The sequence below is a fragment of the Ursus arctos genome, unplaced genomic scaffold (assembly GCF_023065955.2).
Source record: "Ursus arctos isolate Adak ecotype North America unplaced genomic scaffold, UrsArc2.0 scaffold_34, whole genome shotgun sequence".
NCBI lineage: Eukaryota > Metazoa > Chordata > Mammalia > Carnivora > Ursidae > Ursus > Ursus arctos.
Genome location: NW_026623030.1, coordinates 14954440 through 14976150, shown reverse-complemented (window position 1 = coordinate 14976150; position 21711 = coordinate 14954440). Strand labels below are relative to the sequence as shown.

The 21711-nt window shown below is 53.8% G+C and overlaps 1 protein-coding gene across 2 annotated transcripts in view; it reads left to right on the top strand.

Moving 5' to 3' along the window:
- The first annotated feature begins 223 nt into the window (after window positions 1-223).
- The window catches only part of WSCD2 (WSC domain containing 2), a 117601-nt gene continuing 96113 nt past the window's right edge, over window positions 224-21711 (top strand). The window contains exon 1 of one of the 2 annotated variants that reach the window (XM_057306049.1): window positions 224-353. The gene's annotated coding sequence lies outside the window, so the exon portion shown is untranslated. Of the gene's footprint in view, window positions 354-3417; window positions 3795-21711 lie in introns of those variants that run through there. The other variant, XM_026515035.4, reaches the window with a different exon arrangement.

The following is a 21711-nucleotide window of genomic DNA, read 5'->3' as shown; positions in this document are numbered from 1 at the left end:
CAAATATAAATAAATAAGTAAATAAATAAATAAAATCGTAAAAAGAAAAAGAAAAATACCATCAAAGGGGAGTTAGTTACCACCCGACACAGCTCGCTCACTACTCTAACACTCTCTCCATTTACACCAGCTACTCAGGAAATTAGAGCAAATCCTATTTTTAGACGCTGTGGTTCAAAGACAGTGACGTATTGGTTAGACTTGTTCTGCAGACCCAGCTTGGAGGTGTTAGCTGATCTTATGCACAGAAACTCTCTTACATCACTGTTTTCGTCTTTATAATTTATTTCAAAGATTGCTTTGTTTCTTCGGTCTCCTCTGTGAGTCCTGCAGCCGACTTGGGCCCAGACACGGTAAGATTCTGAGCTGAAATAGAGGGCGCAGAGAGAGGAAGAGGCTCTTCTCGGAAACCTGATACACAAGTGATGGCCCGGCCAGGGAGTGCGCAGAGCTAGTCCTTAGCAAAAGTTAGAGTTTGTCCGATGGTTGGGTCTAGAGGAAGTGGACCGTGTCCCTTTCTGCCCAAAGTGACGGCGTGTGGGGTTTAGACAAAAATCCTACACTTTGCTACTTACTTTTTATAGCGAATCCCAATCTCTTGGTTTCAAAGGCCAGCAGGGAGGCTACACAGTGTTTAGAGGGCGCCCTGGCAACCCCAAGAATTAGGCTAGGGAGGAAGAAGCAGAACCAGCCCCCCTCCCACCCACATGGTGGACATCATATGGGGGAAAACAGCCCTGTCTCCCGGGCCCCCAGTTTTCACTGCTACAAAGTACCACGATGTTCTGTCCTTACGTGCTTGTGTGATGATGCCTGGGACGACCCTGACATCAGAGTTGTGTATTTACAGATCATTCTACTCTCAAGGTGTTTTCCAACCCATAACTTTCCCAACAACCCCAGGAAGTAGGCAGGGAAGACATTATTAGTCCTTTTGTGGATGATGAAGCCGACTCGAAAGGGCGAGTGACCAACCCAGGACACTTGTCTAGCACTTGAACTTCACCTGCTTGATTCCAAGCCTGGGGCTCTTTCCATGTCTCTGTGAGCCCCATGCCTATTCCTGAGGGGGGTTAGGGAATGGCAGGGAGAAGTGGGCTGTGGTACAGGTGGACTGGGGGCAGCTGGAGATCGGTAGCACTGTCCTCAGACCCCCACCACCTTGCAGTGGGCTCCTTGACCTCGTATCAGTCCCTAGATCTCTCCCAAGATGAGGTTTGTCACCCAGACAGAGCAAGAGGGTTCCGAGCTGGGGAGGGACGAGGAGGACATGGGAAAGGTCCCGAGTCTGCCATTTGGAATTGTGCCGGTGGCTGGGCCGCAGGGGCCAGAAGAACTGGGATCTACCCCAAACTCTGCCGTGAGCTTGCTGTGTACCCTTGGACAGAGGATTTCAACTCTCTGAGCCTCAGTTTCCCCATCTTTAAATGGACTAAGTCCTAATACCGATCGCCTGAAGTTGTTGTTAAGGATTAATGGGAATTGTGCCTGGCACTTAGTGAGGACTCAACAGTTGCTGGCAATCAGTATTATTCAGATCACCTCTCCTCACTAATAAAAAGCAACAGCTGCTATCAATTGAGTATTTACTGGTCTGTATCTCATGTAATCCACACGACTCCAGAGGGTTGGTGTTCTTTATGCCCGGTGTTATAGACGTGAAACTGAGGCTCAGAGAGGTGACAGCTGCTCGAGACAGAGCCCAGATTTGAACCTAGATTGCTTGCACCTTTAAGCCCCGGTACTGCCTCTGTCCCTCTGGGGCTGGCACTCTGGGAATGCTTTGTTCCTGGTGGGGTTGGGCAGGCTGGAAGGTGGGTATGACATCAGTAGTCTCTGTACCCCAGGCAAAGGAATGATTTGATCTTCTAAGAGGGAGACACAGGAACAGTGAGAGAAGGGAAAGCATCAGAGCAGGGTTAGTCCAACGGTTACTGGCTGAGATGCACAAATCCCCAACCCGGTAGGCTTTCTATTGGACCAGTAGGGTAACTGCATCTGGGATTGTTGGGGGTGGGGAAGCTGGGGGTCCAGCCTTAGCAAGGGATTCATGAGTTGCATTTGCCAAACCCTCCCTATCTCCTGCTACAGAATGGCGTCCATGGGATGATTCCTTTTGTGCTAACCGCCTTTACATGTAGGTATGGAGAAAAGATTGGGGGAACTACATCAAGACCTTAATAATCATTACCTCTGGGTGGAGGGAATAGATTTGATCTGTTTTCCTTCATATGTTTTAGTATTTTCTGAAATACCTACATTAGACAATAATTAATTTTATAGTTGGAAAAACAATGTGTTCTAATTAAAGAAATGCAGATGCAAAATCTCGTTGCTAGTCCCAACAAAGATTAGGCCACATTAGAGCTTCTCCTTCAGTCCCAAGCTTAACGGATACTGGTTTTGGAGTCAGAAGGTCCAGGGTCCAGCTCTAATACTTTCTAGCTGTGCTAACTTGGGTGAACGTAACCCCCTGGGGCCCCAAATCTCTCATCTGAAAAATGGAATTGGAACTAGCTGCCTTCTAGGGTTGTTTTTATGACTTAATGAGATGATGTATTTGACACTACGTTGGCCAGGTGCCTGGCATTTAGGAGACTGGCTCAATGGTGGTTCTCGTGGGAGCAGCTCCCTTCCCAGAGGTTTGCTGGAGATCCTTTGAAGGTGGGCAATATCTATCCTCCCCACTCTACAGATGAGGCTAGAGAGGTTTAGAGGGGTGCTGAGCCCCAAGGTCACAGAGCTCAGAGGTAATCTTCTGCAACAGGCTCAGAGAGGGTAAGTGACCAGCCAAGGATCACACAGCTTAAACCTACTTCCTGTTAGAAAGAACAAACTAAACATCAACAACCCAGACTGCCCTTTAGGGGCTGTTTACTCTTTGCCAGGTTAACGTGCTAACACAGCACAGCAGCCGCACCAAATCGTCTGCCATTCATTGAGTGCTTCCTCAATGCCAGCAGCATGGCACTTCGCATAATCAGTCGGCTCCGTTAATTCTCCAAAGCACCCCCGGACGCGGGTCTGTCAGCCCATTTTAGAGACGAGCAAAGAGAGACCGAGAGGCTCCGCGGGCGGCTGCGCGAGGGCCAGGTGGCACGCAAGGAGTTAAGCGGAGGCAGTGCTGTGGTTCCGCGCGAGGAGCGCGCCCGGTCGAGGCGCGCTGCTGGCGGCGGCGGCGGCAGCGGCGGCGCGGGGAGCTCGGGCCGGAGACGGGAAGTCCAGGCAGCGAGCGAGGCAGCGCGCGAGGCGGCGAGCGCGAGGCGAGGCGGCCGGAGCCCGGCGCCCAGCCGCCGCCCGCGCCCGGCGTGCCCCTGGCCTCGCCATTCCCGGGCCGGGTGGCCGCGCGGGGCCTCGTCGCGGCGCGGGGCACCCGCAGTGCCGCCCGCCCGCCAGCCCGCCCGGGCGCCAGGCTCGCGGGAGCCCGGCTTCCACTTCGCGCCGCCGCCCGCCTCCCCGGCTCGCCGGCTGGCGTCGCCACCGCCTCCTCGTCCCCGGCCGCCGCTGTAGCCGCTGCTGCAATCCAGGACGCACACTCTTGCACTTTGCGGGGCGGCGCGCAGGGTGCCCCCTGCACCAGCCCCGGAGAGCTGGCCCCCGGGCCCGGCCGGAGCAGGCTTGGTGGCGAGAAAGGAAATCCGGACTGGGCTTCGCTGGATGCCACTGCAGCGGCTGGCAGCTGGGAAGGCGCCCACCGAGCGGGCGCGCCGAGCGGGACGCGCGAGTCGCCGAGAGAGACCCCGGCGCCTGCCGGGCTCCGCTGGCAGAGTTTGCAAGTGGCCGAGACCCCTCAGGTAAGGGCCGAGGCGCCCGGGCCGGGTGGGGAAGGGCTCCAGCGGGGAGCGGGGCGGCCGAGCTGCAGCCAAACGATTCCTGCCCCCAATCGGGGCTTCCAGGTCCAGCCGCTTCCCCGCAGGCTGGGGGCTCAGCGCCCGGAGCCAGGTGAGGAAGGGACCCGGAGTGGTGACAGCCCAGCGCCGGGTAAATGACAAACTTTCTCTCCTCTGGCAGAGGGTGGGACGTTCCGGCTCATCCAGGCGTCCTTCCTGCGGGCATCCCGCTGGGTCCCCAAAGGCAGGCGCTCGAGGCTTCTGAGGCTGAGCTGGGCCAGGGGGAGGAAGGTGGGCCCCTTTCATTTAATTCACGCCTTCCCCCTTACTGGGCCGGTTCAGAGTCCTGGGGAGAAGGAGCCGGTCATATTTTCAAGTTGGCTGTAGGAGGTGCTTGTTGGCCTGATACTGCTATGCATGCGGTTTCCTGACATCTGGAGGCGCTTCCAGGGCTGCCCAGGGGATGGGCTTTGTGCGGAGTGCTTTGCAGGCTTGCTTATGTCCATTCCCGCGGGTGTGTGTGTGTGTGTCAGCGTCAGGAGGGGGAGAGAGAACTGGGGGGGGGGTGCCACTCAGACCGCCTCTATCCAAGCTCTTCCTGCAGCCCCAAGTGGCATCGCAGGAGCTTGCTCCCCTCCTTGGCAGAGACGGGGATCACCTCCCATTACCTGCGGCTCCTGAGATGAGCGAAGGATTGGGGGGGAAGTTACCTGGGCCGCTTAATGAGACCATTCAGAGCCTGGGGAGGGACCAACTTTGTGCGGAAAAGGGGCTGGAATGGACAGCTGGATAGAGCTCTTGGCGTCCTCATCTACAGCTCTCTCTGTCTCTCTGGGTAGTTCCCACACACTCCAGGTCCCTAGAGGCTCTGCAGAGCCCAGCACACAGTGCCCGAGTTGGGCCAGATTCTCCACCCTCCTAATGAAAAGCATGCTCCAGAGAGACCACCTGGTCTCTGAGGATCGTTTCGGAGCCACCGCTGTGGTCCCAGCCTCCTAGATGGCATCGTGCCTTCTCACGGGGGATACAGCCTAGGGTTGGGGTCATCTCGATGGACTGGTTGGTCAGTGAGGCAGGCAGTGGAAATGCCTCTGACCGTGACTTGGAGGTTGGAAATAGTGGGCGGGTCCTGCTGGGGCTGGGCACCTGCCTGTGTGCTTCTGGGACGGTTCTTGAGGTATGAGGTAGGCATCTCAGGACAGTCTGCCCTTGCTTAGGATTCTGACCTGGGGCCGTGCTAGGAGCTGCTTCCCTAGACTGCTGAGACCTGAGGTCAGAGGCTGGCACTTGATGTCCTGGGGAAACCTCATCTCTGGGTCAGAAGACTGAGCTTCAAGATTGCTCTCCCTGTGCTGTGTGACTTTGGGCACATCCCTAAACCTCTCTGGGCTCCAGTTGCTCCTTCTGCAAAATGAAGAGATCTCCTGTGTCTTCAGAGGTCCCAGTTCAGATACTCTTCAGCCCTGAGTGATCGTCACAGATGAGATTTTCAAAATCCTGTAATATAGCATTTAAGAGGCGTGGGACTCCATGCATCTGAGTTGGACCAGTCATTTCACCCTGCAAACCTCAGTGGGCCTCTGTAAGATGGGGAGTTCACAGCTCCTGTTAGGAAGAGTGTTGGGGGTGGGGACTGAGGTGGTGCTTGGAAAGTGCTTACTGTAGCGCCTGGTGAAGACTGGGTCTCCGCAGATGAGGGTAGGCAGGAGCGGGGCTTGCGTGTGAGCATGCGGGAGCTGTTTTCTCCGGGGAGACTCTCCCGGGCCCACCTGAGCACCAGGTGATCCTGGCTGGGGGGCGGGGCCCTTGTTCTCTCCAATCCGCTGACACCTGTAGTCCCCACCCCCTTGCTGCTTCCTCAATAAAAGCTCTGCTGGACCAGCAGCTCCTGGAGAGCAGCTCAGGGCGGTCAGGGAGGCTGGATGAGCCCAGCTGCTGCGTCGCCATGACAACAGAAGGTGGAGGTAAGCTGTCTCCATGGCTTCAACTTTGCGGCTGTGTGGGGATCCAGGGCCGAGAAGTTCAGTGCGTCCGGGTGTCAGGCCCCCAGGCTGCTGAGGCTGTTGAAACAGGCAGAGCTGCTGTTCCTGTAGGGAACAGCAGTGCTAGGGAAAGTGCTGTCTGTGCACACACAAGTGCCCGTGCCCGTGTGTGTGTGTGTGTGTGTGTGTGTGTGTGTGTGTGTTTGGGGGAAGGGAGAAGGGTTGCCCAGATTGTTGGTCAGTCTTATTTCTTTCTGAGTGGTTCTGAGGCTTGGGACCTCTGTGTCCTTCCCCAAACCAGGGTTCCCCCGGGTCCATGCTGAACCCGCTGGTGGGGAAGGCCGACCTCATCTTGGTAGAGGCGGCGGGAGTTACCGGGCTTGCAGCGGGTCCTGGGGCAGAAGCCGTGCGGCCAGGTGCTGGCTGGCTCTGCGGGCCTGACTGCTAGGACTCAGAAGATGAGCGGTTTGCTCTGTTGATGGAGTAGGGTGTGGGCGTGTGCAAGGGCACGTGTGTCAACGAGCGCATTCTCGCGCAGGTCCGTGCATGTGTGTTCGTCGGAGTCTGACTTCCGTGAAAACCTTACACCCCGCGCGTGCGCACACAGGTGAAGAGTGCCGATCAGGGCGTGCACTGGTGAGACTGGGTTTCTGAGTGTGTGCGTGCGTGTCTGCGCGAGTCAGAGCAAGTGTGGGTATGTCCCGCGCTGCGGGTGTTCAGTGGTTGGGTGTATGTGAGTTAGACGTGTGTGTGTGGCTGGGGGGCCCCCCTGTGTCTGGGGGGGCTCTGCCCGGCACAGCCTGTGTTCGAGAGGCTGGGTAGGCCCGTCCGGGCGCCCGCGATCGCGGCTGTGTGTGCCTTCCGCACGGGTCTGCGGGCGTGGGTGAGCGCCTGCACGCGTGTGTCACGCCGTGAGCGTGCACTTGTGCTATGTGCTTCCAGCCTACGTGTTTTTCGGTGCACCTTTGCGTCTCTGTGCCCCTGCGTGCGCAGCACGGCCCACCTGCTTGTCTCTGCGTCTGCGTGCGTACCTGTTTGTCGGCTCTGCGAGTGTTGCTGTGTGTTTCTGGGGGTGTGCACCCGTGTGTGTGGCGGGGTGAACTTCCTGTGCATCTCCGTGTAGGTACCTGTGTCTCTGCGTGTGCCTGCGTGAAGCATTGCACACTTGATTGGCTCTCTTTGTACGTGTTTCTGGGTATCGGTATCCGGTGTGTCGGTTGCCATGCACACTGGAGTGTGTCTCCATGTGCGTGTGTCTTTGTGTTTGTGGGGGTTGCAGTGTAACTTTTGTGCAGGTCTCCTGGGTGTGAGTTTTTGAGTGTGTGTGTGGGTGTCTACGGTATGTTCTCCCGTCTGTGGGGTGGTGTGACTTCTGTGCGTGTCGTGTGTGCGCGCGTGTGTGTGTATTTCTGAGCGCGTCCATCTCTGCGGGTGTATCTGAGTGTCCGCAGACGTGTAAGAGCATGGTGGGGGAATGGAGGCTGAGAGCTCCCCAACAGAAACATCTCTGAACCTTTAAAACCACTCTTGGCCCCGCTCCTCGGGTCAGGACCGCGTTCACGCTGTGCGCTCGCCGAGTGTTGACTCGATGATCTGTGCCGCCCGAGCAGGTCGTCGGGATGTTGCATGAGCATTTCTCCAAGTGCCTTTGCTCTGAAGCCCGGGGACCCCCTGCCCCCGGCTCCCTCGGCCCCCACAGCACCTCACACCTCTCTCGCCAAAAGCCTGCACTCAGGACAGTTGCTGAACAAGCTCACAGATGTTAAGAGCGCAGGTATAATTTTAGGCAGAAGGTCTGAAAATAGGCAACCTAGGACGCCTGAACATCTTGACAGCAGTGCCTCTAATTGGGAGCAACTTGTTTTCCTTAAATAAACAAATCAAGTGAGGAAAGAAATTGCCCAAGATTAATGGCTCCCCGGAGCAGGTCCAGATGTTGGGAAGATGGGGACGGGGTCCATGGGGACGGGGTCCCCGAGGACTGCAAGCGTTAGCACTCGGGGTGGTTCTAGATTTTGACCAAATGCTGATGAGGCCGACGGGCCAAAGAGGAACCTGGTGAGGAAGGCAGGGCCGGTGTGGGCCCCCTTTCCAAGGTGTGGCTGGTGTTTGGCTATGGGGGTGGAGGCATCTCTGGCCCCCATTCCTCCCTCCTCCCTGCGTCCCCTCAGCCTGGCCCCAGAATGAACATGTGTCCAACCACCCTGAGCCCGAACCTCAATAAAGAGCCTCGCTCAGCCCGGCCCCTGCTGGCTGCAAACAGGTGAGCGAGAGAAATGCTCCTATTGTACGTTCCCGAGGTTCTCTGGTCGTTTGTTACGCACCATTGTGCTTCTAGCTAGCAGATGCAGTTTCCAGAAGTGTTTGTTTCCTCCCGTTTGGCCCGGGGGCTCGTTCAGAGCTGCATAATGAACACCTGTACTTCTCAGCATGGATATCGCCCGGCCCTACTTTGCTTGCTGTTCATCCCAACATCAGCAGTGATGATGATGATGATAATGTGTCACTGTTTTTGGGGGGCTTGCCAAACTCCATGCCTAATGCCCTCTGAGGTAGTAGTTTCTGTTGCTGCCTTCCGTTGTAATCTGTCACGCTCAGAGCGGTGAGCTGGCTGGTCCCATCACACAGCCCAGAAGAGGCATTTTGGGTTGGCACTCAGTGCCCGTCTTCAGCGGGCACCCAGTGCACTCTGTGCGGGAGTCACCCAATGGCAGAGACCATGTTTTCAACTATGACGTCCTATTGCCTCCCCAATGCCGTAGGCATGTTTTGACAGAACTGACGGCATAGCATCTATTTGGCGTTTTCTGCTTACCTCGCCTGGAGGAATGAATCATGTCCTAGAAGTGGGAGATGTCTGTCTAGATCGAGGGTTGATTCGCTCATTCATTCATGGACGTACTCATTCAACAGCAGTGATTCCTGATAATGGGTATTTGCTCAGAACCTTCTAGTTCTCATACTGTGCAGGGGGCTGAAGGTACCTGTGTGAGAGACCCCCGTTCTGTCCTCAGGAGTTTACGGTTTAGAGAGGATGAAGGAGGCAGATTAGACTGGGATCCGGTCCAGTCTTGACCCCTTTCCAGCGGCTGCTTCAACCCTACCGTCCTGGATGTTGGACGATCATAGGAGGTCATGTTGACCACGGTCTTCACACGGTGCCTGGCACACAGGAAGCCACAGGAAACAGGAGCCCCTTCTTCCTCCTCTTCTTTCTCCCCCTCCTTCCGGAGGAGACAGTGGAATGTCCTAGCCAGAGCAAAGCCGAGATGGGAGAAAGCGGGGCTCATGGGATCCCAGATTAGGGTGCTAACCATCCTGTTTTGTCTGACACTGTGAGGTTTTTGAGGACGCAGGGTTTAGTGCGAAGACCAGGAAAGTCCCACGCAAACCAGGAAAAGTTAATTACCTTAGTCCCAGAGGAGGTGTTGGACCCCGCTTGGAATGACTTAGAACAGGGCTTGGTAAACTGCGGCCCACAGGCCGAGTCCCGTCCGCTGCCCGCTTTTATAAATAAAGTTTTATTGGGACACAGGCAAAGCCATTCATGTATGCACTGTCTAGGACTGCTTTCCAGTTGTAACTGCAGCGTTCAGTGGTTGCGACAGGGTCCGTATGGCCTGCGCAGCCTACAATATTTACTATCAGATCCTTTACAGAAAAAAATTGCTGACCTCTGAGCTAAAAAGCCCAGCCAGGGTCCTGGGCATTGGCCAAGAGTGATGAGGCGAGACGTTCGCGCACTTGGCTGAATCACCGTGGCTCAGGCGATGCGTGAGGCTTGCTTGCCTCCAGGGGGTCAGGAAGAGGGTAGCACCTCCAGAGACCTTGTAACTTTGTGAGCTGGGAGAATTCTGAGATGGGGGCATATAGACCCAGGGAAGGGAAGAGACACCCAAGGCCATTCAGCTAGTGGGAAGCAGGTGACTGTGGTCTTTTTTTTTTTTTTTTTTTAAATTCGTGTTCTTTTTTTTTTTTTTTTTAAGATTTTATTTATTTATTTGACAGACAGCCAGCGAGAGAGGGAACACAAGCAGGGGGAGTGGGAGAGGAAGAAGCAGGCTCATAGCGGAGGAGCCTGATGTGGGGCTCGATCCCAGAACGCTGGGATCACGCCCTGAGCCGAAGGCAGACGCTTACCGACTGTGCCACCCAGGCGCCCCAAGTGGTCTTAATACCTGGAAATCTGGGAGGGCAGCTGTGTGCCCCTCTCAGCCCCAACTCCAGCAAAGGGATCCTGGAGTCCCAGGCCGCAGGAGGGCCTGACACAGCATACTTCTCATGTCTAGGCCTTCAAGTTTCTAGCTCAGTTCCCAGATACTGTTAAGGTTGGCTGATTCCTTTAAATGCTCCGTGTGGACCTGTGAGTACAGGGGGAAGAGAAGAGCCTCTTGGATGGGAAGTAAAGGATCTGGGTCCCCATCTGCCACCCATTGACTTTGTGGCCTTGAGCAAGTCTCTTTCCCTCCCCTACTAATGATGGCCAGCGCGGGTCTGTGGGCGAGGCTACGTGCTGGGTGGGCCTGGGTGACTGCGGATGGCCAGGGAGCCCCCCTCCGCGACAGCGAACTACAGATACTGCACGTGGGTCTGGGGCACTAGGGGTGTGCACGCTGGGCTCTGGCTTTGCAGACCCAGTCCCTGAACCTCCAGGAAGCTCGAGCCACCCGACATGTGCCACGATGAGCCGTGTAGAAGTATCTGGAGGTGGCCGAGCGTCCGTGTTTCTCCTTCTCTTGGACTGTCCCCAGAGTGAGCCCCACTGCACCAAGAAAGATGGCCCCAAGGTCTCCCTCACAAAGTGTCCATTGACAAGCCACTGGCCTGGGTTCTTTGCAGTTTGAATGCCTACCTGGCCCACAAGGAGGAAATCCGGGATCTCTAGAGCAATCAGACTTGCTTCCGTTTCCATAAAGCTCTTAAATCTATCACCGTAATAACTGCAGGCCCTTTGTCCTGGAAACTCAACTCTATATAAATCCGAACAAGCAAGTCGTCCCATTTAATTGCCACACCGTCCACAACAGAAGAGAACCAACGTTTCTCACTCCGAGCCTGTTCACTCTCAGTTGGCACACCATTCTAATAAGCTCCGTGACCTGACTTCCCCGGGCTTGTAGCCCTTAGCGGGAGCAAATCACACGTGTGTGGGATGGTGGAGAAAGCAGAGTGACCGCAGCCAGGAGCAACAGCTGACAGCCTGAGAACAAGGCTACGGAAGAAGAGAGTCTCAGAATAAGCACGAGGGCTGCCTGGCTGGCTCGGTTGGTGGAACGTGGCAACTCTTGATCTTGGGGTCGTAAGTTCGAGCCCCACGTTGGGGGTAGAGATTACTTCATAAATAAAAATAAAATCTTTAAGCGTGAAAACAAAAGAATCACAGCCCGGGGGGGGAATTTAGCCCGGGGGGCACATGCCCCCCTCATCCCTATAGCATCTTCTCATCTCAGTATTCGAGAACCGTGTGACCAATTATAGAACCGTGTAATGCAGTCCAAGTGTGTACGACAGCGATGTGCCCTGGTGTGACGGAGCGAAGAGCTAGCGAACCCCATTCAGTCGGTGGGGCGAAGGGTCAAGAATAATTCACCTGGGTGGCTCAGTCGTTAGGCGTCTTCCTTCGGCTCGGGTCGTGATCCCAGCGTTCTGGGATCGAGCCCCTGCATCCATCCCACTCCCTGCTCGGTGGGAAGCCTGCTTCTCCCTCTCTCCCACTCCCCCTGCTTGTGTTCCCTCTCTAGCTGTCTTTCTGTCAAATGAATAAATAAACTCTTAAAGAATAATTCATTGGATAAAATATTTCGATCCCCGTGGTTAAACTGATACATGTTCTGTGTCTGATGCCTCAGGTGTCCGAAAATCCACTTCTGTGGAACTCTGTGGTCACGGTGTTGAGTAAGTGACCTTTACCGCCCCTAGAAGAGTATCTGGCGCATGGCAGGCACTCAGGAAATAAACATCGTTTGCAATCAGGCAAATCTGGGTTCAGAGGCCAGCCACTGCACAGCAGCCAGTGGTCCCATTTCTGGCCTCAGTGTTCTCGGCTGTAAAATGGGACACCTGCGGATGAGCTAACGCTGCTGCTGAAAACCAAAGCCCCTCCGTCTGTGCTTGGCGTCCGGCTTGTGACGTTTGCCTTCCGCCTTGTGTCTCTCATTGGAGAGCCGGGCACCTGCAGAAACAGGCTGGTGGGAGCACTGAGATGCGGGGTTCTGGCTGTCCGGGGGCTAGCGTGCAGGCGGACCCACCAGGCAGGGCGCTGGGACGCGCTTGCGTGATGAGCCAGCCTCGTAGATGCCGCAGCCGTACAACAGCATCTTTATACCTGTCCCGTAGCCTGCCTGGCTCCGTCCGATTCAGGAGTGGGGACCAAGATCTTGGTCTGCACAAGGTTACGGGCTTGTGTTCCGATCGCAGCTCTGTCACTCACAAGCTGAGTGATCCTCGGCGAGTTGTTTGAGCTCGCCGTGCCTCCATTTCCCCATCGGTAACTCGGGCACAGTGATGCTTGCCGTGATGGGGTGTCAACGAGGATTCAGGGAGATAATGCCCAGTGTGTAAGTGGGTGCACAATGATGGTCATCTCAGCCAGAGGACAAGTCATTTTCTCTAAGGAGCATGACTAAGATTCCTTCTAGCATTAAAGTGTCCACAGGCCTCTGCTCAGGACCAGTGGGGAGATGAGTTTGCCAGTTTCTGCATCTACCTCAAACCAGCCGGGGCGTCTCCGGAAAGTTTTCTCCTTGAACTTGAGCTTTCTCTTCCATTCAGAAGCATACTTGGGCATCCGTTCATTTATCCAACGCTCCTTTATGGGGCGCCTGCCTCATTCGAGCCTCCAGGTTCTGTGCTCAGCCCTGGAACGTGACTTCAGTGAACAAGCCATCCAACCAAAAGGAAGAAAGAAAGAAAACAAGAACACCCAGAGAGGCACAGTCCAGAGGAGCAGAGCTGGGATTTGAACCCTAGAGCCCACACTCTGTTCTGTGCATGGCATGGTCTCATGCCTAGGGTGCCGTGCACACCAGAAGGCGAACGTGCAATCGTGAGACAAGCTGGGAGAGTAAGGGCTGGGGCTTTGGATGCAGTAAGGGAAGTCCAGGTGTCGAGAGAACCCATGGCATGCTGATACCATGCCCTCCCATCCATCGAGGTTCACCCATTTCTTTGCTCAGCGAATTTATATTGAGCACTTACTGTGTGCAATCCCTGTGAGGACCATGGAGAACAAAACAAGATGCTTTCCTGCATATAATTACAACTCAAAGTAACTGCCAGGAGGGGAAGTGTCTGACCCTGGGAGGGTACAAGTTAGGGCATTTGAAAGGAAGCCTGCCTCAAAACAGAGAAAAGTGAGCTGGTATCTGAAGGGTGAGCAGGATTAACCAGGTGAAGAATGGGAAGAGAGAGGAAACAGCATGTGCAAAGGCCCTGGGGTGAGAAGGAGAGTGGCATGGACCAAGGACATGGACGCTAAGGTTTTCAGTGGGGGGAGGAGCTGGTGCACGATGAATGTGGACAATTCTCGGGGCCTCGTGCGCCCCGTATGTGTTCTGCTCTTTATCCTTCCAGCAGTGGAAAGCCTTGTAAAGATCTTAAGCACAGAGAGTGAAATGATTCCATTAAACCCTGGTCAGAGCAACAAGAAAAAACCCCACACCCCCACATGGGGTGGGAGCCCATTGAAATCCCAACAAAGAAGGAGCTAAGCGGACAGCAGTGATTTCAGGATTTCAGCCTCATTATGCAAAACACACAGCCTTCCAGGGGAGAGGTGAGCTTTGGAAAAAAGAGTCAACAAATTAGTTTTTTAATCTGCTCTAAGTTGCTGAAATGCCCTGTCTTCCTTCCATTGTCACCTGATGGCCTGTGGGCTATTTTAACTTTTATTAGAGAATTTTTTTTTTAATTAAAGGAGTTTTTTTTCTTTTTGAAAAACAAATCCCAGCCGTGTTTTGATAAGATAGAATTAAAAATGGCACTGGGGAAATGCCACAGAAAGCTTTGATTTTTCTCCTTATGGCATCTGAACTGATTTAAATAATAATTATATATTTCATCTCGGTGCAGCCTTCCCTCCTTCCCTCCTCCCTTCCTGGCCTCCCAACACACCACAATGTACCAGCAGCTCTGAACATGTGCTGCTCCTAAAACCCCCGACTCTCAGCTCCTAGAGGCACAGGGACAGCTCAATAAGAGAGCTCAAAGATTTCTGACCCAACTGCTTTAGATTTAGGGCAAATCTCAAATTCATGTGCTACCAGTTCACAGGTGTGTCGCTTTGGGTGATTTACTTCAGTCCCCTTAGCCTTCAGTGACTTACGTAAAATTAATTATGGTAATTAATGATGGTATTTATATTCATCAGGATTCTTTTGAGTTGTCAGAGACAGAAATCCCAACCTAAATATCGTTATACTCTTATTCTCAGGCGTAAAGGGAATATATTGCCTCGGGTAACTAGCAGCCTAGCTTCAGGTGTGGCTGGATCCAGGGGCTCGACAATGTTACTGACCACTCACCCTCTCTCTTCCATCAGTTTTTTGAATCTCCTTTTCTCTGTGTGGGCTTCTTACTCAGACTAGCTCTGGCTGTCTTCTTGACACAAATGCCCATCAGTATCTCCATGTTTCCTTTTAAAACATTTTATTTCTTTTTTAAGATTTTATCTATTTGACAGAGAGAGAGTGCGCACAAGCAGGGGGAGGGGCAGGCAGAGAGAGGGGGAGAAGCAGGCTCCCCGCTGAGCAGAGAGCCCCACGACATGGGGCTTGATCCCAGGACTCCAGGATCATGACCTGAGCCGGAGGCAGACGCTTAACCGACTGAGCCACCCAGGCGCCCCAGTAGCTCCATGTTTACCCTGTGCTAGCTGCAAGCCCAGTTCTAGCAAGTGCTGGAAGTGAGCCTTGGGGCCTCCTGGAACCAGTCATCATGGCCCCTCTCTGAGTCACATGACCCCTGGAGCCCCGTGGGGGGGGACCACTCTTCGCTGCTTCCTGAGCCACGAAGGCCCATAGTGGGAGAGGGATGGGTCCTCAAAGGAAAATCAGGACCCAGTTAACCGAAGAAGGGAAGTGCATGCTGGTCAGACTAAAACGACCTGTTGGCGGACTGTCTAGTCCTCAGCAGAGCTGCGAGGCTGAAATGAGCTCAAGCGTGCGAGGCGCGAGGCGCTAACTCTTCTCAGCGCTGCTGTGGTGATGATTGTTACCAGGGTGGGGATGACAGAGGCCAGGCAGGGGCTCTGCAAGCAGCTAGGGCAACGGGAGACACCCCTGACCGGAAGGCTCAGCCTGGACATCTTGGTGACGCCGTGAGCCTTGGACCTGCCACTTCCCTTCCAGCTTTGGTTGCTGAAAGCCACTGTCCCCTACAAGCCCCACCTCACGTGTCACTTCACCCGCTACAAGCTGTGATGGCTCAAAGGAGGAAGGGAGGGGTTGTATATCCAGCCCCCTCCAGGGGCAGGTGGGTCTCATGGGAGGGAGACCGAGCACAGGGACCGCAGTGAACCAGAGACCAGGTGCCTTGTCTACGGGGGCTCTTCTTGTCCTGCCCACTGTCACCAGGGAGTGCTGAGCCCTGGGCGGCCACGTCTCTTGATTATTTCTTCCAAGAGGATTCCAAGGTTCGATGCAAAATTCACCCGATTGTAAATGTTGGCTACCGATTCAGGTGATTTTATTTGATTTGATTTGATTTGATTTGATTTGATTTTGATTTTGATTTTACTTATTTATTCGACAGAGATAGAGACAGCGAGAGAGGGAACACAAGCAGGGGGAGTGGGAGAGGAAGAAGCAGGCTCATAGCAGAAGAGCCTGATGTGGGGCTCGATCCCATAACGCCGGGATCACGCCCTGAGCCGAAGGCAGACGCTTAACTGCTGTGCTGCCCAGGCGCCCCCGATTCAGGTGATTTTAAACCACAGGACAGACCAACCAAGCTTGTCTGTGGGTTCATTCAGACCAATGTTATAAAGTCGGGTGTCACCAGGGCGGGGGACACGGAGCCTGTTCTGCCCACACTGTAGAGAGCTTGTGTTGGGGATGACCTCAGAAGACACACCAGCCCATTGTTCTAGAAACCTGGGTCATGTGCAGTGTGCTTTCGGCTTCCCCTCGGATGGCCACGGGGGGGCCTTTTCACTCGGAGCCGTACCATTCGTAACAGGCTCTGTGGACTGAGGGAATTCGGTGAGAAGGACCGCTTAGAGGGAGTTCATCTTGCTGCCTGAGATTATTAATGTTCTCTCTGATTTCCTGCTTCACACTATTGATTTCCTGGTATAAAACTTTCTCTGCGGAGACTGAGAATTCAGTGGCCATTTCTCCAGGTGTGGGAGGATTCAGTCGTGTCTCCCACCCTCTGCTGTGTGACCGAGGGCAAGTTACTGTACCTCTCTGAGTCTCAGTGTTTTCATCTGCAACATGGGGGTCCTCGGAGCTCCTGCCTCCTAGGGAGGTGTCAGGCACACAGTAGGTACGCAGCAAAGCTTAGCTTCTCCTGTACAGCTGCAGCCCCAGCAACCTGGGGAGATGGTCATGGTCCTTATATGTATGGAGCACCCACTCTGTGCCAGGACCCCTTAGCCATGGAGTCTAGACCCAGCTCTCTGGGCCTTTTTCCCCTAGCTCCTTTTTTTTTCTTTTTAAGAGAAGGAGAGGGAGAATCCTTTTTTAAATTTTATTTATTTTTTTAAAGATTTTGTTTATTTTAGAAAGAGAGTATGTGTGAGTTGGGGAGGGACAGAGGGAGAGGGAGAGAATCTCAAGCAGACTCTGTGCCGAGCACCGAGCCTGATGCAGGGGTTGATCTCAGGACTGGGAGATCATGCCCGGACCTGAAACCAAGAGTTGGACACTTAACCAACTGAGCCATCCGGGTGCCACAGTGAGAGAGAACCGTAAGCAGGCTCATGCCCAGCACAGAGCCCTATGCGGGGCTTGATCTCACAACCCTGAGATCATGACCTGAGCCAAAATCAAGAGTGAGACACTTAAGTGACTGAGCTGCCCCGGCACCCCTCCCTAGCTCCTTAAACTCACCTTGTTCCCTCTTACCTCTGGGCCTTTGCATACACTGTGCCATCTGCCCAGCATGCTTTTCCCTCTCCATCTCTACCCTTCTTCACCTGGTGAATTGCAGCTCCTTCTTTGGATCTTGGCTGAAGCACTACTTTGGCGAATTCCTCCGGGGCTCCCTTTGACCAGGTCAGGTCTCCCCCTCCGTGAGCGCTCCAACCTCCAGATCGTTTCCTCTGGGTTCGCGCTACGGCGCTGTGTGATGATTTAACTCCCCCGTGTCGCCTCTCCCAGGCTGTCTGCTCCGGGTGGGGGTGGGGGTCAGGAAGCCATTGAGCTCCCTTTCTGTGCTCACACTCCAGGCCTGCGACATGATGCAGCAAAAGGTTGTGGTTATTAACTGAAATGTCAAAAGGAGGGCTGGGGGTCCTCAAACGCAGCTGGCGGAGCGTGAATTAGCACAACCGCTTCGGAAAACCACCTGGCAATATTTACTGCCGTAGCGTGAGACCACCTCGAATCTGCTCTTCCCCTTTGAGATACAGACTCAACAATAACGAGGATGTATGTGTGTATTCTCTACTTCTGCAACTGTCGTGACTAATATACAGCTATGTGTATGTAATGACCCATGGAGGATTATGTAATAACGTAATAGTGAGAAAACCAAACACGACCCGGATGTCCTTTCTGGCAGAATAGACGAGTAAAAGGACGTTGCATCACACCGTGAAGTAGCACGCAGTGGAAAGAGGACCAAGCTAGAGCTGCATGCTGCAGAAGGGGGATCATGCACCAAATAACGCCAAGAAAACAAGGCAGAGATACAAGATCATACAGTTGGCAGTTCTCGCTATAAAAAGCTTGAAATGGAAGCTAAATATGAGTGTCGAGGGATACCTGCTCCCTTAGGTCAAAACATAAAGAAAAACCAGGGAAAACACGACCTCAGGAGTCAAGGTGGTGGTTCCCTCTGGTGGGGAGGGAGTGTGGAAGGGGCTTCCAGGGTGCGCGCCATGTTCTGTGTCTTGCCCTGGAAGGGGCGTGTGTGTTCATCGTGCAATAATTCACCAAATTGTTCGTCTTTGTTTTCTGCTGTTCTATGGGTCATGGGTCCCACGACAAGATCCCCCTGTGTCCACCCCGGGGAGGTGGGGGATTCCCACCTGAAACCTACCACTTTGGCCCTAATGCACAGAGAACCCCCTTTGCTATCTTTTTTTTTTTTTTTTAAAGATTTTATTTATTTATTTGACAGAGAGAGAGCCAGCGAGAGAGGGAACACAAGCAGGGGCAGTGGGAGAGGAAGAAGCAGGATCATAGCAGAGGAGCCTGATGTGGGGCTCGATCCCAGAACGCTGGGATCACACCCTGAGCCGAAGGCAGACGCTTAACGACTGTGCCACCCAGGCACCCCTGCTATCTTCTTTTAAGCCTCTCCTTCAAGGGCAACGAGTTGCTTCTGGCGTGGAGTGTGCGCCTGTCTGTCCTGAAAGCCTCTGAGGGCTCCAGATTTACAGGTGCACAAACAATCCAAACAGCTTTTGTCTTGGCAGAGGCCACTGGGCCAGAAGACGCGATTGGCCCCTTTTTTCAGAACATGATAAGGATGGAGGGTTGATTGCCCCAGAAAAAGGAAAAAAGAAAATACGAAAGAAAGAGAAAAATAAAACCCGTGAAGCGTTTTCGAGTTTCTAGTTTTGCAGGCCACCAAAAGACGGGGAGATCGGCTGTCCTAGATGGAGGGTCAGATAACAGGGCTGGGACGGCAGAAGAATGAGAACCTGGGGCCCCGAGGTGGGGCAGCTGAGTGCTGCCCAGTGTGGGCTGGCCTCTGGGTCCACAAGAATTAGGTCTTTGGACTTGCTGTCCTGGCTGTTTGCCCATGGCTTTGACCTCCCATTCTGTGCAGATGGGAGGGTGGGCCTGGATCCTGATCTTGAATCTGGGCCCTGGCTGGAGAGCAGAAACACTATGATTTTTATAGGACCTCGGAGCTCGCATCAGAATGGAATGGGGTTGGGGTCTTCCAGGGGCTTCCAGAAGCCTGGCTAATGGTTTTGGATTATTAAATCCTTGGTGTTGAACTTCACGCATCCATTTAGGAAACATAGGTAAATCTACTCACCATCCTGTCAACAAAGATGAGTTGAGCTGCCCTTGGACTAGACCCTGTGAAGCATCAGGGTTGCAACTGGCACGACCAAACTGGCTTTGGATTGTCTGGGATTTTCCATTTTAATACTCAGTCTAAGCATCCCGGGGACCCCTCAGTCCCAGGCAGACCTGGATGGTTGGCCCATGGTGAGCCAGATGCTTCTCACGCCCACTCTCACAGAGCTCACAGCCTGGTCGAGGAGGCAGCGAATTATAAACCACGAGATGAGCATTTCAGTAGAGGAAGCACAGGGTGGTGTGAAAGCCCCGAGGAGGCCCCTCACCCAGCAGAGGGTGTCCAGGAAGGCTTCCCGGAGGAGGTGGCATCTAAACTGAAGCCTTCAAGAGGAACAGGGTCGGGCAGGAGTAAAGGGTGGGTGGGTGGGGGAAGGGAGACGGGGTTCCTGACAGGTGAGAGAAGCGAGAGCCTGGTGTGGTGAGGAGGTTAGTCTGGTGCACTGTGGCTGGAGGGTGGTGGCGAAAAGGGTTGGAGGAGAGGCAAGGGGACCTAGAAGGCTCATGTCATAGTAGGACCTTTTGGGTCCGGGTTGGCACCCACTGGGCATTTGGGAACCGTGTCGGGGGGATAGAGAACTGAACTGGAAGCACCAGGTTTCTATTTAAAGATTGTTCTATGGGCACCTGGATGGCTCCCATCTGGTTAAGCGTCTGACTTTTGATTTCGGCTCGGGTCATGATCTCAGGGTCGTGAGATCCAGCCCCACGTCGGGCTCCAGAATGAGTGTGTAGCCTGCTTGAGATTCTCTCTCTCTGTCCCTCTGCTCCTCCCCACTCTGCCCCCCCACCCCGGCTGGCTCATTCGCTCGCTCTCTCAAAAAAAAATAAAAAAATAAAAAAAGATTGTCCTGGCTGCCCTGTTCAGAAGGGAGGAAGGAGATTCGTTGGGGGGAAGAGTTAAGAATGGATATAAAGAGACACTGGGTAGGACTGCTTATTAATCCTTCCAGATGCTCAGGCTCAAAGCTTCATCTCTGACTTGTTGCTTCCTCTCCTGCCAGCAAAAGATCTTCAGTAAATCCAGCTGCTTCTCACCTCCCCCTCCCCCTCCGCATCCCCATCCTGGCATCCCTGGCCAGCCCAGCTTTTTCTCCGTAGCCCCTCCCACCTTCCAGTCTACCGTGTGGTCGACTTATTTATTTTGTCTACTCTTTGCTGCTTCCCCCTCCAAGAATAGCTTTCTCAATCTCAAGGCCATGGGCATTTTGGAGCGGATAATACTTCGTAGAAGGGAGCCGTCCTGTACGTTGACGGGCGCTGTCACTCGAAGGCACAGCTCCCGCGGTAGGCAGATGTCCGCAGGAGGGGAAAGGCGCAGACTCTCCTGCAGTGGAGAGCTGTGGCACTGCAATCTCCGTTCCACGTTGGGGTCCCTCGCGGTCCTTGCCCCAGTCCCTGGCTCCCAGTGGGGCTCCCTGAACAGCTCTTGGATGAATGAACGTGTGGGAGGTGCTGGCCTGAGCCGGTAGGGAAGGGAAGGATTTGGAAAAGAGTGGACTAGTAGACTTGATCAATGAATAGAGCTGCCGTTGTGTGTGTTACAGTGATAATCCCGGTCTTCTTCATAGTCTTCTCCAGGGCTTGGACTCCTTTCATTATAGGACAGAGGCGGGTCGAAGAGGTTAAGTGATGCGGGTAAAAATCTCACGGTAATGGGTGATGGAAGCAGGCTAGAACCTGGGTCTTTAACAACTAAATTCAGAGTTTTTTCAAGCATCAGATACCCTCGTAGAGCAGTGCCTGTCATTTTGGAGCATTTGCTAAGTGCCAGCCACTGTGCTTTGGATGGATCACCTTATTAAAGCCTCTGACAACATCATGGGACTACGGTCAGCATCCTGTTTTTACCTATGGGAACTCTGAGGATCAGAGAGGTGGAGTGAGTTGCCCAGAGTCACACAACCAGGGTGGAGTAGGCCCGTCTGACTCTGGAGTCTGAGGCTGACTTCTAAGCTGGAGACAAGGAGGCACAACCCTTCCCCACCCCACCCCAGATAATGGCATCACCCCAAAGCATCTTTTCTTTGCCTTTTGTCTGCTGAGGACAAATGATCAAAGGGCTCCCACTGACACATTAATTATCAAGGCTGCAGAGGTCCTGTGAAATTCACAAGGCCCTCAGTCATGAGAAACCTCTCGCTCCTTAGCCTCAATCTCAACCCTAGCCCAGTGGCAGGGGCGGGGACTGGGCCGAATGGGGCAGGGGGGTTACAGCAGACCTGCATGCAAGGTCAAGTCAGCAAACCCCTTGAGCAGAGAGTCTTTTATTTTTTTTTATTTTTTTATTTTTAAAGATTTTATTTATTTATTAGAGAGAGAGAGAGCACAAGCAGGGAGGAGAGGGAGAAGCAGACTCCCCTGCTGAGCAGGGAGCCCCACGTGGGGCTTGATCCCAGGACCCTGAGATCATGACCTGAGCTGAAGGCAGCCTCTTAACCGACTGAGCCACCCAGGCGCCCCCAGAGAGTCTTTTATTTCTTTGTAGCCAAAGATAGTAGGACCCAGTGTTTGCTTAATTCAGTCCTGGGATGGAAGTGGATTGTAGCAATGGCTTTGCATTTTCTTTTGTTTTTTGTTTTTAAATTCCCCCACATTTTATCTCCTCCCTCCCTCCCTCTCTTTGGAAGCTTTCCCAGGGGGCCTGGAGTGGAAGCATGTAATAGGCACCAACATTGCCTGAGCTTTAACCAGCAGGCC